This window comes from Macaca fascicularis, chromosome 16 (genome assembly GCF_037993035.2).
Source record: "Macaca fascicularis isolate 582-1 chromosome 16, T2T-MFA8v1.1".
NCBI lineage: Eukaryota > Metazoa > Chordata > Mammalia > Primates > Cercopithecidae > Macaca > Macaca fascicularis.
The window spans coordinates 13343708-13369759 of NC_088390.1; the positions used below are offsets into that span (position 1 = coordinate 13343708).

General features: G+C 40.8%; 1 long non-coding RNA gene across 1 annotated transcript in view; it reads left to right on the top strand.

The window, feature by feature from the left end:
- LOC102129505 (uncharacterized) overlaps positions 1-26052 on the top strand; it is a 324484-nt gene that overhangs the window by 244855 nt on the left and 53577 nt on the right. The gene's annotated exons all lie outside the window — the stretch shown is intronic.

The following is a 26052-nucleotide window of genomic DNA, read 5'->3' on the forward strand; positions in this document are numbered from 1 at the left end:
GGTTTTCGTGATAAGGATGGCTGATTGGCTGGCAAAATTTATCTGTGGAATACAGTGAAGAGGGGAGCTTGCAGTTAAGCCACTTAAGACCCTCTTAGTTTTAAACGTGAAGGCAACACGTAATACTGATTTTAAGTCTCATACCACAATATCGTTCATTGTTCATCTGAAATGAAAATGTAACTGGTGGTTCTATATTTTATTTGACCAACTTGTTTCTGTGGATTGCTGCACATGAATAACCGTCAGCCTCATTTTCCTTGGGGAGAGTTGGCCACTTGAAACGCTCTGTGACTAGTGCCATTCATAAGAACCTTCTCTGAGGCCTGCCTTGCCCATCATTAACCACAGCATCTCTGCAGGTGTGAGCCTACGCTCCTGGCTTTCAGGGCCAGATGCTTTGAAACCTGTGGCAGGATGTGTTAGGACCCTTCCATATCAATATCTCATTCTTTGAATGGGCCTGAAGAATCACGGAGCCTATAACCAAGACTCAAACATCATCCAGAAACACAATTACCCTCGCTTTTGTCCTTAACCTCTTTATCCTCAGAGTTTAAATCTAATTCCTCAGGCTAACCTAAGACATAGATGCGTCTCCAATATACCTTTGTTCTTCCCCAAGTTTTTCTTGCTCAAACACAACTCCTCTTTCAGCCACCAATATAAACATGCAAATATATGTTTATATGTGTTATGTATATTATCTATATATTATAAACATGCAAATGCCTATAAGACATTCCTGGGGGAACATCTCTGTGTCTTCTCTACACAACGAAGATTCCCTGTAACCTGGGTGAGAACCCTTAAAGAGCTACTTACAGGTGTTACAGGTGGCAAAAGATTTTCTTCTTCTTCTTTTTTTTTTCTTTTTTTTTTTTGAGACAGGATCTTGCTCTGTCTCCCAGGCTGAAGAGGGCGGTGGTGCGATCATAGCTCACTGCAGCCTGGAACTCCCAGGCTCAAACAATCCTCCTGCCTCAGCCTCCCGAGTAGCTCCCCAGAACCACAGGCATATGCCACCACGCCTAGCTAATTTTTTAATTTTTTGTAAAGATAGGGTCTCACTATGTTGCCCAGGCTGACCTGTAAGGTGTCCATTGGTATTTTCTTTCTGGGTCTGTGGGAGGCTGAGGCAATCAAGCTTTATGTTCTGCATTGTTGGTGCTTTGTCTCAGCGGATTGTTAATGGTTTTGGTGTAACAGGACAAAATGCCTCAAATCTCAGAAGCAGAGATTTTGGTGGGGAGTGTGCTCTGATAAGCCTACAGGGGTTAAAGGGTTTAGATGATTTGTTTGTTTCTTTGTAACTGGCAGAAACTCCTACCTCTGAGAGGAAAGAAGACCTTTTGTGGGATGAGTCAGGGATGCAGGGTTATGAGAGTTGTGACTTTGGAAGCGTCAGGGAAGGACCCACTTGCTTCTCATGGCAACAGCTGAGCTACCTGACTTTATGCAACTGTGTGTGCTTGGAAAGTAGCCCACTGGGGAGGACCTCAATTGTTATTCATTATTTACACAACAAATACATATTGAGGATCTTCTGTGTGTCACCTCTCGGGTGAGTGCAAAAGACATATTTTACTTTCTAGAGTCTACGGTTTAGTAAATCACAATCAATTCAAGCAATGAACAGTGTTGGCCTTCTGTAATTGGTCAAAGAATTCGGTGCTTCTATCAATAATTTATATGAAAACATAGAAGGTAAGGGAGGTTTTAAATATGACCATGTCATATGCTTGCTTAAAATCCTTCACTGGCTCAGCATTACGTCCAGATAATTTTTTTTTTTTTTTTTTTTAAACGAAGTTTTGCTCTGTTGCCCAGGCTGGAGTGCAATGGCGCAATCTCGGCTCATTGCAACCTCTGCCTCCAAGGTTCAAGCTATTCTCCTGTCAGCCTCCTGAGTAGCTGGGATTACAGGTGCCTGCCACCTTACTTGGCAAATTTTTGCAGTTTTAGTAGAGACGAGGTTTCACCATGTTGGCCAGGCTGGTCTCGAACTCCTGACCTCAGGTGATCCACCTGCCTCGGCCTCCAAAAGTGCTAGGATTACAGGTGTGAGCTACCATGCCCAGCCTGAGATAAAGATAAAATTAATGAGTACATCCTTGAAGGCCTGCTTAATCAGGCCCACCTGCGTCCTCATTCTCATCCTGTTCCACACTGGCTTTTGTTTTCTCTCCCACAGGTCTTGTTCTTCCTGCCAGAAAGTCAGGACACACACGGTCCCCTCTGCCGGAGGGCCCCCCTCTACTTCTCACCTCATTAACTTCAGTTGCACTGCCCCATGTTGAAGCCACAAGCCACATGTGGCTATCGAACATTTGAAATGTGGTTTGTCTAAATTGTAAAATAGACTCTAGATTTCAAAGACTTAATGCAAAAAAAGACGTAAAATACCTCAATAACTTTTTACTGATTATATGCTGAAACGATATTTTGGATGTAATGGATTAGGTGTAATATATTATTAAAATTAATTTCCCTTTTTTCTTTTTTAGCAAAACAGCTCTAACAACTCTAGAAAAAGCTTTAATAAAGAAGTCATAAAATCTCACCACTCAAAATTCTTGCCCTAGATTTTGTTCCTTTCTTCCATTCTTTATTTTGAATGTATTTTTTATTCTTTTTTTTTGTTTTTTTAATTGATAAAAATTGCTTACATATATGGTACACAACATTATGTTGTAAAATACATTGTAAAATGGTAATTAACATAAGAATCACCTCACATACTTACCATTTTTTGTAATGACAACGCTTAAAATCTAGCCTCTTAGCAATTTTCTTTTTTTCTTTTACAGACAGGGTCTTCCTGTGCTGCTCAGGCTGGAGTGCGGTGGCATCCCAGTTCGGCTTACCGCAGTCTTGACATTCTGGGCTCAAGCAATCCTCTCGCGTCAGCCCCCTGAGTAACTGGGACAATAGACATAAACCACAATGCCCAGCTAATTTTTAAAACTTTTGTAGAGATGGGGTCTCGCTGTGCTGTCCAGGCTGGTCTTGAACACCTGGGCTTATGTGATCATCCAACTTCAGCCTCTGAGTGCTGGGATTACAGGCATGAGTTACCACATCTGGTGGCAATTTTCAAGTATACAGCTATTGTACCATGCTGTACAATAGATTTCTTGAACATATTCCTCCTGTCTGGCTGAAATTTTGTGCTCTGTGACCAGTATCTTCCCAATCCCTCACACATCCCTCAGTCTAATTTCACTTTTAAAAAATATGTTTTAATGTAACTACTAGATGATCTAAAATGGTATATGTGGCTCCTATTATAGACCTCTCGGACAGCTCTGCTCAGCTCTCTACCCTGTCTTCATTATTTCAGAAAATTCTTCCCTGCCCTCCCAGACTGGATAATTTGTAAAGAGGTATCAAGTCTTCTTTTCAGGCTGGCTAAATTCCTTTGGAATCACTCTTGTCCCTTAGAGTGATATAAGATACACCAGATTTCCTCTGACGAATACACAGTTCAATAGGAAGATTCCTGCCTCCACATGGACAATAGGATTTACATTATCACTTGTAAGAACAGCCTCACAGCAATGGCTATCATTGAGTTTGTAGTTAATTAAAAGCCTAGGGCTGACATAAACTCACATGTGTCTTGTCCCCATCCTTCACTGATACAATTGATTTTGTAAATCTATGCACTGGACTATGCTTTTATTTGCTGAACAAAATAAGAATGTTTTTCCTGAAGAATTGGGAGAATATGACATTCAGTTTTCAAATATTAGAAGTTATTCTATTGAAGAGAGACACAGGCTTTCTTTGCTTTGTTCTGGATGGTAGAACTAGGATCTGTGAGTGGCAATAATGTAGTACCAATTTTCAGCTTCATAGAAAGAACTCTTTTTTTATTTTTTGAGATGTAATTTCACTCTTATTGCCCAGGCTGGAGTGCAATGGCATGATCTCGGCTCACTGCAACCTCCACCTGCCAGGTTCAAGCGATTCTCCTGCCTCAGCCTCACGAGTAACTGAGACTACAGGCACCTGCCACCACTCTTGGCTAATTCTTTGTATTTTTAGTAGAGATGGGGTTTTACCATGTTGGCCAGGCTGGTCTCGAACTCCTGACCTCAGGTGATCCACCTGCCTCGGCCTCCCAAAGTGCTGGGATTACAGGCGTGAGCCGCTGTACCTGGCCTATAAAGAACTTTTGAATAAAAATTCCCCAGGGATTCAGCATTTTACAACACAAAGTAATCAGTTTCTTGTTATCCATAGGTATCTAAGCAGAGACTCAGCATAGAAGAGTTTCTTTAGATCTGGCTAAATAATGTTATGGGGCACCTACCAGAGGCAGGGAAGTCTATCTCCCATAGCCCCAATTCACTGGGTTTGGGTGATCCTCAAGGGGTTGTCAACTCTGTCCTGGACAGAAGGTGGGTGAGAGGCTGCCACGGAGCCACTTGGGTTGGGAGTTACTGCCCAAATTCCCTTTCCCAGAAATGACAGGGCATGTGTGTGCCTGGTTCACCCCAGGGGACAGAGGGTGATGGTAAAAGGCAGAGTTTTTCTCCCCTCAGCTGACATGGTCCAGTTGCCATCTGGGCAGCAGCAACCAGCGATGTGTGGAAGGTCAGGGATGGGGAGGCACGGCAGGGCCTGGGACCAGGAGACAGAAATCATGCAACCAGAAACCCATCCTGGGGAGAGTGGGAGGCAGTGGGAAGGGAGACTAAATGTGAGTCGAAGCTCTAAGTTGCCAGAGGATGTTCCCTGGTTCCATCAGACACAGTTTGCAAAATAACAATTCATCGATACAATTATCAAGAATGTAAGACAGCTACTGCAGAGCATTAAACCTCAGGCCAGCCCTTCTGAGCGTGGGTCCCTGTGTGCATGAGTTTCAGCTTACTGGTTTTGGTCATGAAGTCTTTTCAGGAGAATACTGGATGGCTTTTTTTTTTTTTTTTTTTTTGAGACGGAGTCTCACTCTGTCGCCCAGGCTGGAGTGCAGTGGCGCGATCTCGGCTCACTGCAATCTCTGCCTCCCAGGTTCACACCATTCTCCTGCCGCAGTCTCCCGAGTAGCTGAGACTACAGGTGCCCGCCGCCACGCCTGGGTAATTGTTTGAATTTTCTGTTAGTAGAGATGGGGTTTCACCGTATTAGCCAGGATGGTCTCGATCTTCTGACCTCGTGATCTACCTGCCTCTGCCTCCCAACGTGCTGAGATTACAGGCGTGAGCCACCGTGCCTGGCCCTGGATGGCTTATTCTTTGGTCAATGGCCAGTCTGGTTTGGATCTGAATGCAGAGTTCAGGGGATAAAGATGACATTGAGAAGACCATGTCAGCCGCATCAGAGGAAAGATTTTCCGCTAGAACAGGTGATCAGATATTCCAAGAAAAGGGGTGGAAGCCCTGCTGTGTGAATGATGAGAGTAGCTCAGCCAAGTCCTACGGAGGCCTTGAAGAAGGGAATCGCAGTTGCTTTGAGCTGAGAGAGTGAGCGCAGGAGACGCTACCTGACCCTTCGACTTCATCTCTGGTTTCAGTGACATGGGCCCCTGTCCACATTTGAGAGATTTGTTTCATCCCTAATAACACATGAGCACATAAAACATTTTTCTTTCATGCCCAAATCAAGGCCACAGGGCTCAGTATCTGTTCTTCTAACTTCTCTGTGGTCTCTCAGGTATTTGCCCAGTGATTATTGAAGAATTACTTTATGCTCATTCTCCTGGGAATACGAAAAAGAAAATCACACTCAAGTTTTCATTGTCTGAATTTAAATGATAATAATTTAAAACATCCATGTCTTAAAAAGCAACCAACACCGTCTCTGTTTGGTCATTGTAATGGGGAGGAAATAGCTCTTTCCAGATTTCTGTCATTATACACACTTATTTGTTTCTATTTATTATTAAAATATTTTCCTGCTATCTCATATGGAACAGCTTTTGAAGATTCCTGTGAGCCACAGCTGGAAAATTCCTTCTTTGAAGTGCCCCATTTATTCATCTTTTGTCAGTGGCAGCCTCTTTATGCTCAGACATTTTGCACTTTTCACAGTTATTTCAAAATCTATTTCATTTGACGTTGAGTCAATTTATCATTCTGTACACATTCCCGTTTCTCTTTTCCCTCATTTCTCTCACTTTGGCATTCTTCGAAGTTCATCCGAGTGCCCTTTTTTTTTTTCCTTTCAAGCTGTATTTTGGAGCCTTGAAAGACCCTGAAAGCTGCTGCTTCAAAATATCCATAACTGCAATTTTTCTGTGGGTCCTGATTAGGCCCAGAGCATATCAACGATGACTAAGAAAAGCTGAAGACTGAAACTTACGAATTCGCCTAATAATAAGACCAACTGCTCTCTGACATAAATCGGAAAGTGAGTGGTTCATTGAAAAATATCAGCTTGATTCTATTTAGATTTAGTGTGTGGCTGTGATTGGTTAGCCTGGGAGCTGAATATTGCTTCCCCAGGCTTTCTCAATGGACCAGTTCTGCACATGGGCAAAATTTGCATCAAGTTGTCGTGGTGCGAAGTGAACCAAGGTGATAATCCCATGGTTCTGAGACGATTCCAATTTTAGCACACAGTATCTTGTAGCAATAGCTGTACAAAAGGACTTTTTTTTTTTCTACATTCATTTTAACTGAGTATGACTATTTTCAGTTGACTTAATCAGGAGAAAAGGCAATTTAGTATAATGGAAATCCAGATAGTTGATACCTTGGGATCATTCTCTTATTTGGTATGATAGCAGACACAGCATAAACTCAGCAAAAAATGCATACCTACTAGCTAACTTCTAGCTACTAACAATACAAATAACATTTAAGTTTACGTAAATCTTAGGAGGTAATCATTTCATTTTACATTATACACATCAGAACTCTGAGGAATTTCTTTTCAGTTTGGAAAAATTCTCGTAAGAGCTTCTTATAACAATCTTTTATTAATTTCATGATATATGGTCAACTTTCATCAATGTTCTATAGATGTTTGAAATGTAATAAATCTTTATATATAAATTCAAAATATAAAAAAAGTTAAATTCTTAATATTTTTTACTGTGTTCATTTACTTTTGCCTAATTGATTTATCAAAGTCCAAAAAGACATTTAAAAGTTTCATTCAAATTATATTTTTATTAATTTCTCTGTGTTTGTTTTATAGTTATAGTGGTATCTGTAATTTGGCATCTAAATATTGATGACCACATCTTCAATGTGGGTTATATTTTGATTGATTTTCTAAAATAAGCCTCTTTCCAGCACTTAGTATTATTAACGTTTACCTTCATTTTCTACTTTGGCCGCATCAGTAAGCAGCTCCCATGCATGGGGGGTTGAAGACTAGTTAAGTTGACTCCTGGTTGGAGCAGACGTTGGGACAATGAGTGGCAGGAGAATGTCACCCTCGAGCCACTCTTTCATGTCCTCTCTGATTTATTAGAAAGGCTCTCTCCTGGTGGCCTTTGAAGTGGATCCGCGTAGCTTTTTCAATCCAGCTCCACTGATCTTAAACTTAGCAGAAGTTTCTCTAGAGTCGTGTCACTACCTTGCTGGTTGGACATAGTTTTCAGTGTTGTCATGATTTTTCTTGGTTTACTATAACAGAAAATATGTGTATTCAAATAATACCAAGTTTATGACGGTGGGATCCAGGAATGAGAATAATCATATCAGGTAGCAGGAGGCTATGGAAACAGCAATTAGAACTAAATGCAGGGATTAAAACCCTTTTACAACTCAGTGGAAAGTATCTTTTTCTCTTAAGAACCAGGCAAGTAATACATTTACTCTGTAGATGGAACACATTGGATTTTTTTTTTTTTTTTAGACAGAGTCTCGCTCTGTTGCCCAGGCTGGAGTGCAATAGCATGATCTTGGCTCACTGCAACCTCTGCCTCCTGGGTTCAAGTGATTCTCCTGCCTCAGCCTCCTGAGTAGCTGGGATTACAGGCACGCACCACCACGCCCGGCTAATTTTTGTATTTTTAGTAGACACAGGGTTTCACCTGGTTGGTCAGGCTGGTCTTGAACTCCTGACCTCAGGTGATACACCCACCTCGTACTCCCAAAGTGCTGAGATTACAGGCGTGAGCCATAGCGCCTGGGCCACATTGGAATTTAAAAACTAAGTATGCGGTTAAGCTTCCCCTATCAGTACCCTATAATTATGAAATTCCAAATTTCTAATTAGTATGACAGTGAAACCCTAGGATTCCCTACCATAGCTAAAAGTGATTTTGCTCTTAAGATCTAGGTCACAGTATTTGAGAGGAAAATGAAGAAGTCAGGTTGCTTTTCCAGAGTTAGCATCAGATTGGTAGAGGATGGTGAAATGACATGAGGGACTGCATTTTAATCATCTACCACAGCACATAAAAAATTCTGACCTCCATGATTTGCTTTTCCTTAGACAAGAAGACCTTAAAAAATTCCTTCACTCCTCTCAATATTGCAAGCTTATGTTTAGGCCTGTTACTGCCCAGAAATACTCTAATTTCTTTTTTCTAACTCAGAACTTTGCAAAAGTAAAGTATCTAACCAAATGACATCCGAGAGTAGAAAGTCAGCCCCTCTATCAAAGGGGAATCAACCAAAATTGGGAAGAAATGAAGCCTGAGTCAGTCTTATTTTAGATACAATCAGAATCAGATCTAGATACAATCTGAAAGTTGGAATTTAAAATATTTGGGCAATTCCTCATCCTTATCTTCATCATGTGCACGCTTGGACTGGAGGTCTGGCTGATGCATACAGCACTTACCATCCACACCAAAGGAAATCCCAGATCTTTACAGTACTTGGAGAAGAAAGTCATCATCCTGACACACTATTTGTTATCGTGAAAAGTCTTTGTATAGCCATCTGTTTCTTATAAACGTGTTTATTTGCTCACCCTCGAGGAGCAGGGTCTTGGCTAAGGAGTCCCCAGTGGCATAAGGAACGTCATGATTATCATCAGCATCTTCAAGGGCTGTTGATGAAAGCCATGCTGTTCAGTTTCTTCATCGTGTAAATCAAGACACACAGGTCTTACTAAATGTTTGTTCAATGACTCATGTCGATGTAGCCAATGTCTTCAAAACTTGTTTTCAATCTCACAAAGATCCAAAGGTAAAAACATGAATATTTTGTAGTGTAGTGTGCTTCTATGCATTATCAAAATAACTGGTTTAAAAGTGAAAATTTATAAGCATATAGCAAAGGCCAGGACACGAGGGAATGGTATTCTTAAACGCTGTGTTGGGGACAGTGACCTGGTTCGGCATTTGTGGAAAGGAATCTAGCAATGTCTATCTACAAAAGATAGACATGTTCTCTGACCCAGCAATCTACCTACATAAATTTGGTGCACGGAAGTGAGACCTAGGATTAAATACGTGTGTATGGAGCACCTGTTCTGTGCCATATCTGAGTTGGTGGCTTCACATTTATCTCATTTAATATATCTAGTGTAGTCAGAAATGCGTCAGTTGATTTCATGGCTCTTTGTAAGCAAAGTTTTAAGTAGTTGCAAAGAAGAAAATGTGGAACATATGATGCCTTGAAATTTTAAAATTTGCTTCTGTGAATTTCACGGAACAGTGCTCAACAAACAAACAAAAAACAAGGACAGGAAGAAGGAAAAAGGAACCCAGAGATAATTGTGAGCTGAGAAACCAGAATCAGGTCTCCTTAGAGACTCATTTTTAACAATTCACATAGTTTTAATAAAATCTACTCTGAAAAGAGCTGTTTGTGACATATTGCCAGGTGTCAGTTATTTCACTTGAAGAATTTCCATGTTCTTTACTTCCTTTTTATTCCTTTGACCCGTGCACACCCGTCTCAAAGCAAGGTACTTTTCCTTAAAATACACACACCCACACATACACACACACTCACCACCTTTGCTGGTCTACCGTGATATGCTGGTCTATAATAATCATACAACTTGTTTTTACATGTGGACATTGATACATAATCTGCTTTAGATCATAAACATCCTGATTCGTGCCTTGCACTATCTCCATAACATGAAGTCTGGTTGAATTTTCAAGTCCATTTGTATTTCCAGAGCTCCAGTTTTAACTCCCCCAGCAGTAAAGGAACATCATCACCAGATCATGGGGTTCTAGAAACGAATGAGAAGAATCCAAACCTGAGAGTCAAATACTCAATGTCTCATCTTGTCTTGGCCAGGGACTTTCTGCAGTGCCAATCCCTTTTGTTAGATTTTCTTTTTCTCCACAATGATAATCACAAAGTCCACTCTCCAGGCCCCCCCGCCCCCGGCCAATAGTCTGGGAACCCAAATATTTGTTGTCTGGATATTCTCAGTCTTCGGTTTTCTTTTGACTTCCTTCTCATTAACATTTAAATAGAAATGGCTTGGGATATGACAGTATTTTCCCCCAAATCTCTAGAATTAGGCAGATGGGTGGACGTTCCATTTTCACTTTCACTTTGTGAGTTTCTGGCCCTCTGAATTCCCAGTGGTCCTCCTTCCATCACAGCACCCAAAGCTGAGATCTCACTTCTGCTCTGCTCTGTCCCACTCATGGGAACCTCTCTTCCTGTATCCCACAGAGCCCCTGATGATGAGAGTTTTAATGATGTTTAGCAGGTAGGCAGTGAGAACTGATTATATCACAGAGAAGAGAACAATTTCCAATCTAATGTCAAACATTATAATTTTATAAATGTATTAGCTACTTCCTGAGAGAGAGACCCTCTTATAGGTTGCATCCCTTTATGGAACCTTCTGCTTCAGTCTCTCTATATCATGGTTCTCAGTCTTCGCTGTGTATTAGAATCAACTAAAGAGCTTCCAAAAATCCCAGTGCACAAGCCTTACCCCAAACCAATGAAATCACATGCATTTGGGGTGGTATCACCAACATTTTCAAACCTACCCAGTTGATTCTAGTGTTCAGCCGACTTTGAGAACCACTGCTTTAGATCTTTCTTATATATGTCTCTTATCTTCTCACACGCTTGAAGGCTTCTCTCCCAGAGTTCCCAAGAAAACCAAAAATTTATCTCATTTTATTAAAATGAATCAGATCTTTTAGGTATGTCTGTGTGTCCATTTATACTTTTGGTCTCATACTAACTCATTCATGCTGTGTACACGGGTCTTCATTTTTCCCTCATGGGTCGGGATGGGGGAGCAAAAATAGGCTGAAACAAAAGAACTATTTACCCCAAAGATGAATTATGTCACTGGCCGAGAAAGCAGACACAGCTGCAGTCAGGTTTTGTTTAAATAGCATTTTTTTTCCTTAACAGTACACATGGAAAAATTTCCTTCGGCCCCCTGAAAATAAAGGGCTTTGCACATTTAAAAGCTGTTTCTGTTTGTACAATGCCTACCTCTGCCTCCTTGGGAGATCAGAATTTCCTTCTGTACAAGCAGTGCGATCTCAAAGAGAGCTGTCCTCACCCCAAACACACAAAACCAGACCCTCCAAAGTGAGACCCAGGGCATTCTTGCATTGGTGCCTGGGGCTGGATAAAATGAGCTGTTAGGTCTTTTTGATCTTTTAACTCCTGAGATTCTGACTCATCTGCACGTGGGGGGAGAACCTGGAGCGAACTGACCCACAGGTGTGAACTGAACCTGACTAACCTCTCCTCTTGACATGTGTTCTCTTTGCATTGGTGTTATTCGGCGTTTTCATGGACACTTTTATTGAGAATTGGACAAGAACAGATGCCAATGAGAAAGCATGCTTTTCTACAGCTTCGTCCATCCAAGCTTGCTCTATCGCCCAAGATTTGGCCTTTCCAGAACAAACAACATTTTCAGCCTCTATATCCAGGTGCTTTGGAGGTCTCATAAAGATGCCAGCGAGTGCCTGTGGCTGTGTTTTTGGAAGCCTAATTACTAAAGCAGCCTAGCAGCGATCCAAGACACAGGATTCCTTCAGTCAATGGGACACCTTGTGCCTTCCACATGGACAATATAGGTGGTCTTCTGAAGTCTTAGAAGGAAAATAGTTTTCTTTTTTAGAAACCACCAGTTCTCAGCTAGAAAGTTGTGAAACACTATTGCCTGATGATAATCCACTGTTGGATGTTTCTGTAATAATAGTGATTTAGTGACAATATGTGCAAATAATTTGCCTTTTTCATATGTTTGAGTAGGTTTAAGATTATTCCTATTAAAAAAATATCTGTCTGTTACCTGTATTCCAAAATACTTCCTCCAACCTGAAAGAAAGGTATGAAGTTACAGTGAAATCTTGGGAGTCGGGCACGGCAAAGTGTACGCACATGGTAATGGGTTACACATGCCATCCATCATGTGTGTAGGGGATAATTAATGGGGTAACAGGCAGTTAAGTTCAAGAAGACTTCAGTGAAAAGCACATGAATGATCACCTTCTTTGCACACAAGCTGTTTCTTTGCGTGGGTTAAGATTTCTACACCTAGGAAGTTGTATTCTTTGTCCTCTCCAATTTAATAGTAATTTATCCCTTGTTCTTTGAGATATTATGTACTTCACTGGGGGGTTTGGGCATGGCTCTAGAACAAAATCCCTGATCAAATTTTCACTGAGTTCAATTTATTACCAGGTAAATCTTTCCCAGTCTAAACTGGAGCCAACAGAAAAAGACTACGTAATTAGGACTAAATATTTCTTGATGGAATAAATGAATTTCTACTGCATATAACATACAAAATGTGGCATGCCTGCAATCCCAGCACTTTGGGAGGCCGAGGAGGGCAGATGACGAGGTCAGGAGTTCGAGACCAGCCTGGCCAATATGGTGAAACCCCATCTCTACTAAAAATCCAAAAATTAGCCAGTCGTGGTGGCAGGTGCCTGTAATCCCAGCTACTTGGGAGGCTGAGGCAGAAGAATCGCTTGAACCCCAGAGGCAGAGGTTGCAGCGAGCTGAGATCGTGCCATTGCACTCCAGCCTGGGCAACAGAGCGAGACTCTATCTCAAAGATAAATAAATAAATAAAAAACATAAAAAAATGTGACCTGAGGAGGTTACTATTTCCTACGAGCACAATGTACTCCTTTTTCTCTTTCCATTTTCGCTTCCCTACCATAGTACATTTTCTTGCATTTCTCTTACTTTCAGTGAAGAAAGTAAGACTGCTTTGATACACCGCTAAGCTAAATGGTAAAAACAAATCTCTTCTCTTGAAGCGAGAAGAGTAGAGTGACCCCAGCCCCAGGCCCTGATAAAGGATAGGATCTGTTAGGGCCCATTGTGGGCATTGGTTCCTGCATGCCAGAATGTCTACTGCTTGCATAGTAGCTGTTCTTGCAAAGTCTGTTCTCCTTCTACTCAATACAGATTGTATTCTTTGATCTCTTTTCAGTCTTGGAAACTACCAAGATTTTCCTCCTTCAACTCACCTCTGTGAATTTCACGACACTATACTCTTCCAGACTTGTGTCAACTCCTCTGACTTCTCCTTTGGCCCCTACGCTGATTTCTTTCTCTCCCTGCTTCTAGCTGTCCCCTAGAAAGTCACGTAGAGTCTAATTATTAGCCTTCTGCTTATTACTTCATGTTTTCCCCTGAGAAAACTCATGGCATTTTTTGTCATCTCTATTTCTTATCAGCATTGTTTGTCATCTCTATTTCTTATCGTGGTGTCCCACATTTCTAAATTTGTATTAAGAGATCTCAACATCCTTGAGCCCCAGTTCCAAAGGAACACTTCCACCCGGAAGCCCCGCCATCATTTTAAGATCAACTTACCATGGAAGGAAATTATCACCCACGTCTTAGACTGAGGGCCTTACCCAGGCTTCTGTCAGAGCAGGAGAAAACAGGGTAGGGTATGGAAGAAGGGGTTCATTATGGAGATGAGACTTTACTACACTGTGGGGGCTGGTGAAGCAATTTGCATGAGCCCCTTGATCCTGCCTCTAGTGTTTGAGCTTGAATTCAATAGAGTCAGCAGTTGGGAAGAAATGATGGCTGCGATGTGTAAGAAAGCAAGGGAAAACTGAAACCCACATCTTTTTCTTGCTCCTCTAAATAGCTGACTTCAAGGATGTGGTGGGTCTGTTGGAGCACCTTCTCATGAGCTAAATATACAACTAGCCCAGTCATCATCTGAGAAACTGAAGGCGATGTGGCAGGAACTGGAATTACCGTGGGCTCATGGCAGCATGTATGAGCTGCAACAGGCACCGAAAACAGCCGATCATGAACACGACTGTGTTCATATCTGCCTTTCAAATCCCACACAAGAATCTCTTGTGGCCAACTCCAACCCATAACCCTGCAGGGAAGAGAGATCTGGGACCACAGCTCTAGCTTAGTCATGTGCACACTGTGCACGGTCACCACAACAAGTGCGATCACTGGCCCTCCCCATCATGTTTCACTTTTCCATTCAGTTGATTATTTCATCACCACGTTATTAAAAAAAACAAAACAAAACAAAAACAAAAACAACGCAAGAATTTGGCACTGGCTGCCGTGGTGCTTTTTTGTTGTAAGTGTGTTTTCTCTACAGGGATTTTAGGTGTTCTGCAGGAGGCACCCTGGGGGTTCTGAGTAGATCAATCTCTGGGCCCCTCTTCCCTTCTTCTTCAACCAGAATAGTTTTGCCTTTATCTGCTTTACATGTTTAACTTCTCAGTGAGGGCTCATTTGTAGGAAATTTACCTGTTGGTACTTACAGAAAAGAAATAGGGAGAGGAAAGAAAGAAGAAAAGAAAGGAGAGAAGGAAGGAAGGATAGAAGGAAGAGAAGGAGGGAGGAAAGGAAGAGAGAAGGAAGGAAGGAGGCAGGAAAGGAAGATAGAAAGAAGGAAGGAGGGAGGAAAGGAAGGAAGGAAGAAAACCAGTAGCCCACAAAATCAAGTCTTAGTTCTCTCACCTTAATCCTCCCATCTTGATCCTCCATATTCATCCAACTTTGTCTCCTATTATTAACTCCAGTGGGAATCTTCTGCTTTTGCCTGACTGGGTATCTTACCAATTTCTCAAAAGACTGTATTCATTACCAATTTTATGCTTTGACTCTCACACTTCTTCTTCTTTTTTTTTTTTTTTTTTTTTCGGCCTACAATGTCCCATCTCCCTTGACCTTTTCTAAGACAACTGTAGGCCAGTGCTATTTCTGGATCAAGGTAGAGTGGTCTAGTCTGGTCTCTAGAAAACAGATGAAGGTGGCAATGGGGTGTCATTTCATTTAAACACACAAACGTACACATAAAAGCTAATGCATGCACACACACATATGTGCATATATGCACAGATATATACAGTTACTTGTATATGCAGTTTAATTTAATATTAAAATCCTTCTATAAATGACTTTATATCTATAAATTTATATGTAAATAATGTTATTTCATGGAGGTAAATAAAGATTAAAAGATACCAGGAACCATTTAGAAGAAGAGAGGAGGAATGTTAGTAGCATTTATTAAGTCCCTCCTAGGCATTAGTCTCATGACTTTAACCTCATTTAATTTTGAAAGTAACCATAAGATGTAGAAGTCATGAGCCTCATATAACCAGTTTAATGAGGAATCTAAACTCTTTGTAGGACAAACTTGAAACGGTTTTATTTTTTCTAATTATCTTGTCAACCACATTCTCTATTCTGGGCAGCGGGGATGTTTAATGACATCTCAGCTTAATTCTCTGACTTTTCAGTCTCTTGGTGTTTTGAAGTGTCTCATTTGGGTTCTTAAGAGTCAGTCCTGTTTATTTAAAACCTTCCATCTAATTCCTAATAACCTCTGTCTTTCCCTTCTGCCTGGGTGGGCTAGGTCTGTGGTTACGGTGGCTTTGGGAGCAGAAGGGATGGGCTGGGTGGTCGTCTCTGACGCAGCGCCTCCTTCCCTCCCTGTTTTCTGCCCTCCTTCTTCCCCTTCAGTTGTGGTTGGGAGGAGAGAGTGAAGACAGTGCCTTTTTACTGAATCCTGTGAATGAGCTCACAGTTCTTGAATGGGAGAATTCTATATGCTGTTTTGACTCATTTCTTTGAACTCTACATTTCTGAGCAGCAGCTCCTGCATGCCTACTTGACAAGGAAGTCATCCCCAGCAACTCCCTTAGGTATTTACGGTCCCCTGTAAGATCTCTTCCCATCGCTCTGGTATGTGCACCTTTCTGTCCTCAGGTGAGACTGTCTCTAGTAAAACAGTTACTGTAAATCACATCTACCCTTCATATTTGAGTTTGGAGTTACAGGTGTCCATCTTGCATACTTCATTGAATCTGAGAACTTGAAGGCGGCTGCTATCAACTGAATGTTTTCACCTCTCCCACCCCTAATTTATATATTAAAACCTAATCACCAAGATGATGGTGTTTTGAAGGTAGAGATTTTGGGAGGTGATGAGACCGTGAGGGTGGAGCCCTTATGAATGGAATTAGTGCCCTTATAAGAGAGACCCTGGAGAGCTCCTTTCCCCTTCCACCATGAGAGGTACAATGAGAAGAGAGCTCTTCATGAACCAGGAAACAGGCTCTCACTAGACAGTGAATCTGCTAGCACCTCTGTCTTGGACTTCCAGACTCCAGAACTGCGAGAGATAAATTTCTTGTTTTTATAAGTTACCCAGTCTATGGTATTTTGTTATAGGGGCCCAAACAAATTACAGGGGCAATCACAAATAATAAAGGACAAAGTATTTGTGACATTCCATAGAGAAAGTTACCAGTATCATGTCCAACTACCTAATCCCTCATTAAAATGCTTCCTTTTCTGATGAGAAAAAAAGGGAGGGGTATGAGGTGTTGGTTTTTATTGCCTTCTGTAACTCCATACCACTGAATCAGTGATGGAGTTCACTGGGTCATTTAGCAAATATTTACCAAATATGTATATGTAATGTACACCATTTTGATGTTGGGTATGGATAACTCCATAACGAGAAGTTTACATGTAGGTAGAGAGGTAGAAAAATTAAAAACTGTACTACTCCAATGTACAAAAAAATAGCCTAGCTTTTTTGTTTTCTGTAATTGATATAACCTTTCTTATATGCCCTTATCCTGCTGTATGTTGACTAGCGGCAGGGAGAGCTATCTAAACTTTCCAATTAATATTTCAGTGTTTGGGGTTTTAAACAGTCCTTTTATACTTATTAGACCTTTTAGCAAAATGTTCAATCTATGAGAGTATCATTGACCCAAATCACCCATGCCTGTCCATTCATATGAGGGCCCTTAGGTGACCTCATGGCAATGGGAGGGACCTCAGAGCCATGTGTTGACTTCACAGCTGGCTGGGCTGGGCTGGGGGTGGAATTTGACCCCACTGAGGGCGCTTTGTAGGTACCCAGAGCTGTAGTCTATGATCTTGGTTCTTTACCTCTGGTAACTAATTCTCAACAGTCTGTGTCTCCATTTAAAATCCAAGTGAACGTGAATCCCCAGACCCTTTTGGCACCTTAACATTTCATTATTTGTGGTATAGAAATTTCTGACTCTCTTGCACACCATATTTAGGACATGAGCCACATTCAACAGTGTTAGCTCAAGCTTGTTTGTCTAATTCTCTCCATCCATCAATGCTGCACCACTCATGATCTCTACAACCTCCCTTTTTTGTGAATCGGCCCACACATGTGGAGGAGAGGATTTATACCTGATCTTCTTCTTCTACCTCAGTCACTCTTCTTCTTCCCCATACTTTTCTAGGTTGGAAGCAGCCAGTCTCTTACTTACTGTCAAATTGGACTTCCTCCACCACATACTTTCTTCTTTCTAGGGACTCTACACCTCATGGATTAGCTTCCTGCCTCAGTGGAATGATATGACACAGGAAGAGACACAAGCTTCTGATAAAGGAAAGGGAACACACTGGGTGCAGTTATTAAAAATATGATTCTTATTTTTCAGTATAAAGAACTTTTTATATTTCATCTCAATGGAAGTTTAATAAAGCTTTAAGAAAATATTAAGGAGGTTAATAAAAGAGACTTTGGAAGGAAAAATAACTCTAAGCCTCTGTAAATCCTATTGCTGTAACACTTCAGCCAACTAGAAAGAAGACCTAATACCCCAAACTGATGAAGCATGAAGTTAGATGTGCTGCCTCTTCCTGACACACAAATGCATGGTAGTTTACAGAGTCTTAGAGCACAAATCTATCATAAGATGTCTTTGAAGGTGCATTTTCAAAGTTAACATTTACAGGTGGTTCAGTGGGAATTCAAATCAAGTACAAATTTCTGAGGAGTTCCTGAGGAGTAAGTAAGAATTCAAAGCGTATCTTTAGGTAGTAAATGTTTAAGTCGATGCCTAGTTTTCTTTCTGTACGTAAGCATGGGGTAGAAATTCCTTATTCGCACTATACACGATTCCTGTGATATGAAAGCTGAGATTCTGAATTAAAACCGAGAGACGTAAAATTTATGGTCAAAGATTTACACTATTTCTGTGAAACTGCAGCTGGATTAGGAGATAAAAAATAAGTTAAGTTTTAACAAACTCCAGAAAAACCATTATCTCCGTAAATGGATGTTTTAGTGTTCATTACCTGCAAATAAGTGATTTGCTTATGGCTGGTAAAAATTTAGTCAAGTTTTGAGATCAGCTTCCTTACAAAACCTAGGTTTTAACTTTGAATGAATGCAAATGCTTCTGTTTAGCTTTATTTTGTATTTAATAGTATCTACCATGTGTTGTCATAGTCCCTGTCCTCAAAGAATTTCTGACCTTAGGAAAAGAGACATATCATTCAACTAAGAAATCACATGCTTTGACTCTTGCATGTCTAATTCTGATGGTTCTATGGGATTGGGTTGTAAGGGGTTTCAAGCAGGTAGCATCTTAGATCAATTAAGAACAAAGCGGCCAGGCGCAGTGGCTCATGCCTGTAATCCCAACACTTTGGGAGGCAGAGGCAGGCGGATCACAAAGTCAGGAGATGGAGACCATCCTGGCCAACAGGGTGAAACCCCGTCTCTACTAAAATACAAAAAATTAGCTGGGCGTGGTGGTGGGCACCTGTAGTCCCAGCGACTCGGAAGACTGAGGCAGGAGAATGGTTTGAACCCAGGAGGTGGAGATTGTAGTGAGCTCGAGATCACACCAGTGGACTCCAGCCTGTTGACAGAGCGAGACTCCATTAAATAAATAATAAATAAATAAATAATAAATAGCAAAACTTGATAGAGAAGATTTATTTTAAAATGTGCTTTCAGTTATGGAGATAAAACTGCCTGCTACAAGGAGTTTGGAGGTAAAACTGAGTGCTCTGTGTTTGTCAGTGAATGAAAGGTGAGGAAGGTGTGAAGCCCCCCACCCTCATGTGAGCCACACACTGGATGTTAACACAGGAGAAGGCAGGGTCCCAGTCACAGTGGACGGTAGCAATGGGCCAGTGTAGAGAAGCTCTAAAGTTGAGAACAGTATCTATTATAGCTTCTGCTTGATGTACAAAATGCATTTTTGAAGAAAAAAATGTGGATCCAGTAATTAAGCAGTTAGAAAGACGTTATTTAGGCTTTGTTGCATACAGATGCCACCAATTTTCATGCCAAAAAATTTTTGACTTTATCATTTTTTTCTATTCCAGGCACTCTCTTGGGTTGAATCAAGAGCAAACTGGTGGGCATGGTGGCTCATGCCTGTAATCCCAGCATGTTGGGAGGCCCAGGCAGGAGGATCACCTGAGATTAGGAGTTTGAGACCAGCCTGTCCAACATGGTGAAACCCTGTCTCTACTAAAACTACAAAAATTAGCCTGGTGTGGTGGCAGTCATGTGTAGTCCCAGATACTTGGGAGGCTGAGGCAGGAGAATCACTTGAACCTGGGAGGTGGAGGTTGCAGTGAGCCAAGATTGGACCGCTGCACTTCAGTCTGGGCAACAGAGTGAGACTCCATCTCAAAAAAAAAAAAAAATCTGGTTGAAAAGTATAGACATTTAGCTAGGAATCTTATGCAGTTCTCAACCGGACATGTGACTGTTGTGAGGCAGAGTTTGGTAGCAGCTGAGATGCACAAAGCGTTGGATTGGGAGGCATTGCAAAGGCAGAATGTTGGTTCTTAGGAGTCAGAGAGCGTATGGGGGATAAAGAAAGGATACAGATTGTTGAAACAACACTCAGGTCTGAAAATTGTATAAAAGGTACCATGACAGTATTGTTACAAGACAAAGAAAATTAACGTTGTTGAACAGATTTTACAGGGAGGAGTCGACTTGTGCTGAAACTTGTTCACAATGGAGTAATGTCAAAGTTAAGTTGAGATATATGATTGAAGGCATGGGGTCAGGACTGCAGAACGAGATTTGGGACCTAAGGGACAGTAGTGGGTTGAATAATGGCCCCAGAGGTGTTTGCATCCTAATCCCCTGAAGCTGCGAATGTCACTTTATGTGGCAAAAGGGAATTAGCAGATGTAATTAACTCAAGGATCTTGAAATGAGAAGATTATCTTGCATTATCCTAGTGGACCTGATGAATTACAGGGGTTCTTATAAAAGAAATGAGAGAGATCAGAGGGAGGTAAAAGGTAAAATGATGGAGTCAGGAGTTGAGTGATGTGAGGTAGGGGTCATGAGCCAAGGAATGTGGGCAACCTCCAGAAGGAACCAGCCCAGCTGACACCTTGACTTTGGCTCAGCGAAACTGATTTCAAGCTTCCGACCTCCTGAACTGTAACATAGGTGTGTGTTGTTTTAAGTCACCAAGTTTGTGGTAATTTGTAATAGCAGCCATGGGAAATAAATGCAAGGACCTAGTGAACACTGAAAAGAGAAGATCTTCATTTGCTGTAACTAAAACACATCCTTTTAGATGTTTGGAGGTTCTTTCAGTTCTGTTTCAATAGCCTGCAACAGAGTGGGAAGTGACAAAATTTCACTCAGGTCACCCAGAAATTCAGAATCATACATAGGCTGCATGAGAACACAGACGATCTGTTGCTCTCCACTCTGTCTTTTTTTGACAGAGAGGGAAATCCCTAATGAGCTTTGTAGGCCCAAGGCCTGTTACGGTGCCTGATATACGATAGGTGTTTAAAATACATCAGGCTGGGCATGGTGGCTCATACCCATAATCCTAGCACTTTAGGAGGCTGAGGTGGGAGAATCACTTCGGGCCACAAGTCTGAGACCAGCTGGGGCAACATAGCAAGATCCCATCTATACCAAAAAAGAAAAAATAATAATAAAAATTTAAAAATATACATATATTATTAATTTCTCAAACTAAAGAGAATTTCAGAATTTTATGTTTTTTAGTTCTATGGAAGTATTTTGCCCAGCATAAAAATACAATTTACTTTTATTTTGCATTGAATATTTTGCACTATAGGCCATTTTCCTAAGGATCAGATTTTCAGTTCTTAAGTCAGTGTTTCTCAAGCAAATGTCCACGTATCCTGGTTGTGGGGGGTGGATCTGCGGATATATATCCTTGGGGCTTTAAAGACACTTACACATTACTAAAGTTTGAGGAACACCGAAATACGCACATGTTGAAAGAACAAAGGGATAAAGAATACATGTTTCCAAAAAACCCAGTTTGGTAGTTAATTTGGTGGGAAACAAATGTAAAGCAAGCGGTTTGGTGGTGTGGAAGTCAAAGAACTAATTGGCATATTAAACTATTTTATATTTCAAACCGGAACAATCATGTAGACATGGCATTGCAACACTTTTCTCCCCACTATTTGTTTTCTCTTTTACAATACTAAGTGTACTACAACAGTAAGAAGTAATATCTTAGCACCAGAGTACATCTTGCACCTATTATCTGTCCTGGCTGACAGTAAAAAGTTAATGGCAGCATCCCCCTTTGGGCCCCTAATAGACGGTACATCATTGTTTCAGAACACCTGAAAGAATGTCTGGGTGCACCTCCCCAAGCACCTGACAAGGGAGGGGTGGGGGCCCAAGAATAATTGCCATGTCACTGCCATGTGATTTATTGCGATGCTTAATTATGTCTACAGGGCACCATCTGGAGACCTAATTTGTGTGCTTTATGAGCAAAAATTGCAGTCAAAATGTTCCTTCTTCTGAATGTAACTGTGTCCCACTTTGGACTTCTTGCACATTAAAAAAAAAAAAAACTGGGTTCCACTTTGGACTTCTTGAATATTACCTTATGCTTGATCCCTACACTATGTCCTAGTTCTTTTAGTTTAGAGGGTCCCAGCCACACAGAGCAACTCTTATTCTAGAGACAAGGGGGTTTTCCTTCTTATACTATGTTATTTAAAGGGTTAAACATGTAGGAAGTTTTGTCTTATACCAAAAATTCTAGAGTGAAATCACAATCAACATGTTTCTGAACTATTACTGGCCATCAACCAAAAGCAGTATTGCATTTATTGGCAACTATTTTTTTTTCTAATTACCAATTGGCAAGTAATTGTCCCCAAAATATTTGCCTAAAACAAATGATGGCAAATCACCATTACATGATGAGGATTGCTTTTGAAATATTATTCAGTTTTCAAATAAATTTTAACCTAGTCTAGGAATCTTTTTAAAAAATCATATTACTGTGCCGAGTTGATTTAAGAAATGCTTACTCCTTTCAATTAAAACCCAGAGCATTAATCAAATGTTTGACACTATAAATGTTTCCAATTAACATCTAGCTTAAAACCACATGTGTTCCAAGTGAAATTCAAAAGATCTATCTGTACAGGTGACCTCAGAGAAACCATTAACACATGGCTGGAGACAGCAAGAAACATTCTCCATTTGCGAGTCTGAGATAAAAAATCACTTTATGACTGATTAGTACTTCAAACATCCTTTTCTGATGTGAGCTTCTTAAACTGGAAGTTGAGTGTTTCTCACTGAGTCAAAAAGAAAAATTGAATTACAAAAATATATAGAGAGAGACTGAAGTTTAAAACAATCCTATCTGGATGAGCAGTTAGTAGTTCCAAAACCTAACAAAGGCAAATGGTTGGTCACAATATGAGCCTGATCAGTGATCTTAGGTCTAAGAGAAATTTTTTGAGTTCTTTTTCACTTCCTCATGCAGAGGTTGCAAACTCAAATAGCTCCAGAGTCCAAGCAGGTTACCTAAAGGAATGAAATGAGTGTCAGGTGTACTGGAGGCCGCAGTAAACTAAAGGCAATGCCTCCTTCCCAAATGGGAGATCTCCTACCCAACTGCAACCAACTAGTGTCGTGTAGGATTAAATATTCTGCTATTCCAAGAGAAGTCAGAAAAAATCTTTTTCATGTGAACTCATACATTTGAAATGATGGCAGTCAATTCAATGGAAAACAAAAACAACACAGACGTCTTTGCAGCCTGCTTGTGACCTTTGTGTCTGCTGCTGTGCAGAACTGGGAGTGGGGCTGGCACAGTCAGAGAGGGGAAAGGCCAGTATGAGGATGAAGGTGAGCCCCTTTCAGTAATAGGTCAGCACATCACAAGCTTTGGAGAGCATGCTTTGGCTGGCCCACTGTTGAATCCACCAGCTCCTGGCAGAAGAAGAGAGGGCACATACTTCCCAAACAATTTCTCAACTGATCGGTCAAATGTAGTTCAATTATTCCAGGTGTGCTATGCAGGGGGTTATTATGGCCATAAGGAAAATGGTAACATTAAGACAAGCCCATTTGCCCAGTGACCTGATGAATTGCATTCTCTCTCTTCTGTCTCTCAGTGGCCTATCAACAGCTGGGGTTGTCAATCCCACAGTGAGGACGGCTAACAAACACCTAGGCCTAGTCTGCTACGGCTAGAAAGATACATATTTCTCTTTCTTTTCCCCCTTCAAATATCTTTCCAAAAGAGAAAAAAGCAGAGGATCATAGTAAGATAAATGCCTGGCAGTCTACACAGAGAGAAATATTTGACATTCAGAAACAATTTCAAGACACCAAGAGCTATTACATTCATGTTTGTGCAAAGATATTTTTTCTATTTAAAGCAAAGCCAGGGTCTGTATGCCTTTGGTGGAAATTGTTCAATGGTTTTGAAAATAAGACAGATGATTGTTTTAGCTTATCAAAGAGATGACTCAGTTCATATCTAGAGCGAGAAGACTTGGGTTTTTGTCTTTTTTTTCTGCTCGTGGACTAGCTACATGGTTGTTGAGTAATTTGTATTACTCTTCCCATCCTTAGTCTAAAAAAAATTGATCAGATACCAAATTTTATATGTAAAATGTAACTAACAACACCTGAGTAAATAAGATCAGATAAAATAAAACCCATAAAGCAATGTGTAAACACTAGCTTGTTTCTTTATTTGAATTTTTTTTCTGAAAATATTTTCTGGGTGTCCTTGAGGACTTGATTGCAAATGGCAGGAAACCTAATTAAAACTAGCTTAAGCAAAAGAACAAAACAGACAAACAAAACGATTATCTTTCACAACAGAAAAATCTGGGTATGGACTTTAGGCCTGGCTTATCCCAGGTGCATAGCAAAGCCACTGTGACCCAGTCTGTGTCTACATCATAGCACCCCCATATCGGCCTCACTCTCTATAGTTGGATTCTAGGAGTTTTAGGCTCATATTCAGTTCTACTTGAAAGAAATACCCTCATTTTCTTAATGTAGGAGTCTCAAATTGGGCCAGAGTAAGGTTTAATCTAGTGATAATTTGGTCGGAATGTTCAAGCCAATCTTCGTGTCTAAGGTAGTGTGACACTTTGAATGGTCAGGACTCAGTCACCATGTGAAACAGGGGTACGGTTAGCCCTACCTCAGTATGTGGAGTCTTTTGTCAGAAATTGGGGAGAACGCATATCCGTTATACTCTATGACATGATATATACTTACAGAGTTTCAGCTTAAAGCAACAGTTGAGACACCTTATACCTTCAATGAAAGTTAAAGAAACATCTGCTTTCCTAAAGAAACTGACTTTGCCTAATATTCCTTTCTTTGACTGTAGGAAAATTTTAAAAACGATTTTGTCCAAAATGTATTCTGCTAAAACCAGTTCTTCTGAATTAAAGGGTATTTATTTTTCACAGAATAGTTTTTCTCATGACTAACATAACTTTTTTCTTTTTTTTTTTTGTTTGAGATATAATTTACATATCACAAAATTCACCCTGTTGAAGTGAGCAATTCAGATTTTTAAAGTGTACTCACAAAGTTGTGCAACCACGATTGCTAGCTGATTCCAGGACATTTTCATTGTCCTAAAAAGAAACCCTACATCCGTGTGCAGTCAGCATCCATTTACTTTACTCCCAGGTCCTGATAACCATGAAGTTATCTTCTGTCTCCATGGACTTGCCTACACTGGATATTTCATATGTGCCTGTATCAACCACGTGGTTTATTTTCTGTATTCTGAGGCTTTAACATCTGGGGTCTTGCTGATCCTGGAGGGTCTGCTCTTTCTGGTGTTAGTTACCCAGTTCTTAAAGATAGTAAGCAGTTCGCCCATTTTTCAAATGTGGATCAACCAACCCACAGCCTATGCCCCCAGCCACCTTCTCTATGGGGCTCTCACGCTATCCCTTGTGCTAATCATCCCAGACTATGTACCAGGCAGTTAGTGTCAGCCCTTGTACTCCAGAGCCTGATAAAATTCTTCCTATTAGCCAATCTCAAGCCTGTTTATCTTACCTTGCCTGTTTCTTCCCATAGAAACCATAATAAAGGTCCTTGCCCACATTTTTCCCTTCCTTCTGCTGCCTGAGCAACCCAGGTGCTTTCTCATGTGGCCCCCTGTGGTGTGGCAGGCTCCCTCCTCTTGGGAACTGTGACTAACAAGCCATCTTTTCAATGGCAGTCACCTGATGCGTTGTTACTGCTGTATCTAAGTAATCATACAACCTATATGAAAACAGTATATAAATGGGGTCCTACAATATGTTTTATATCTGCTTGCTTTCAGTTAACAATGTCAAAAGCTTCAAAAAGGTTTGTAAACCAAAACGTATCTGAGACAAGTCTCAATCAATTTAGAAGTGTATTTTGCCGAGGTTAAGGTCATGCCTGTGACACAGCCTCAGGAGGCCCTGAGAACGTGTGCCCAGAGTAATTGGTTTTATATATTTTAGGCAGACGTAGACATCAATTAATACATGAAAGATGTACATTGGTTCCACCTGGAAATGTGGGACAATTGGAAGTGGGGACTTCCAGGTCATAGGCAGATTCAAAGATTTTCTGACTGGCAATTGGTTGAGTTACTAT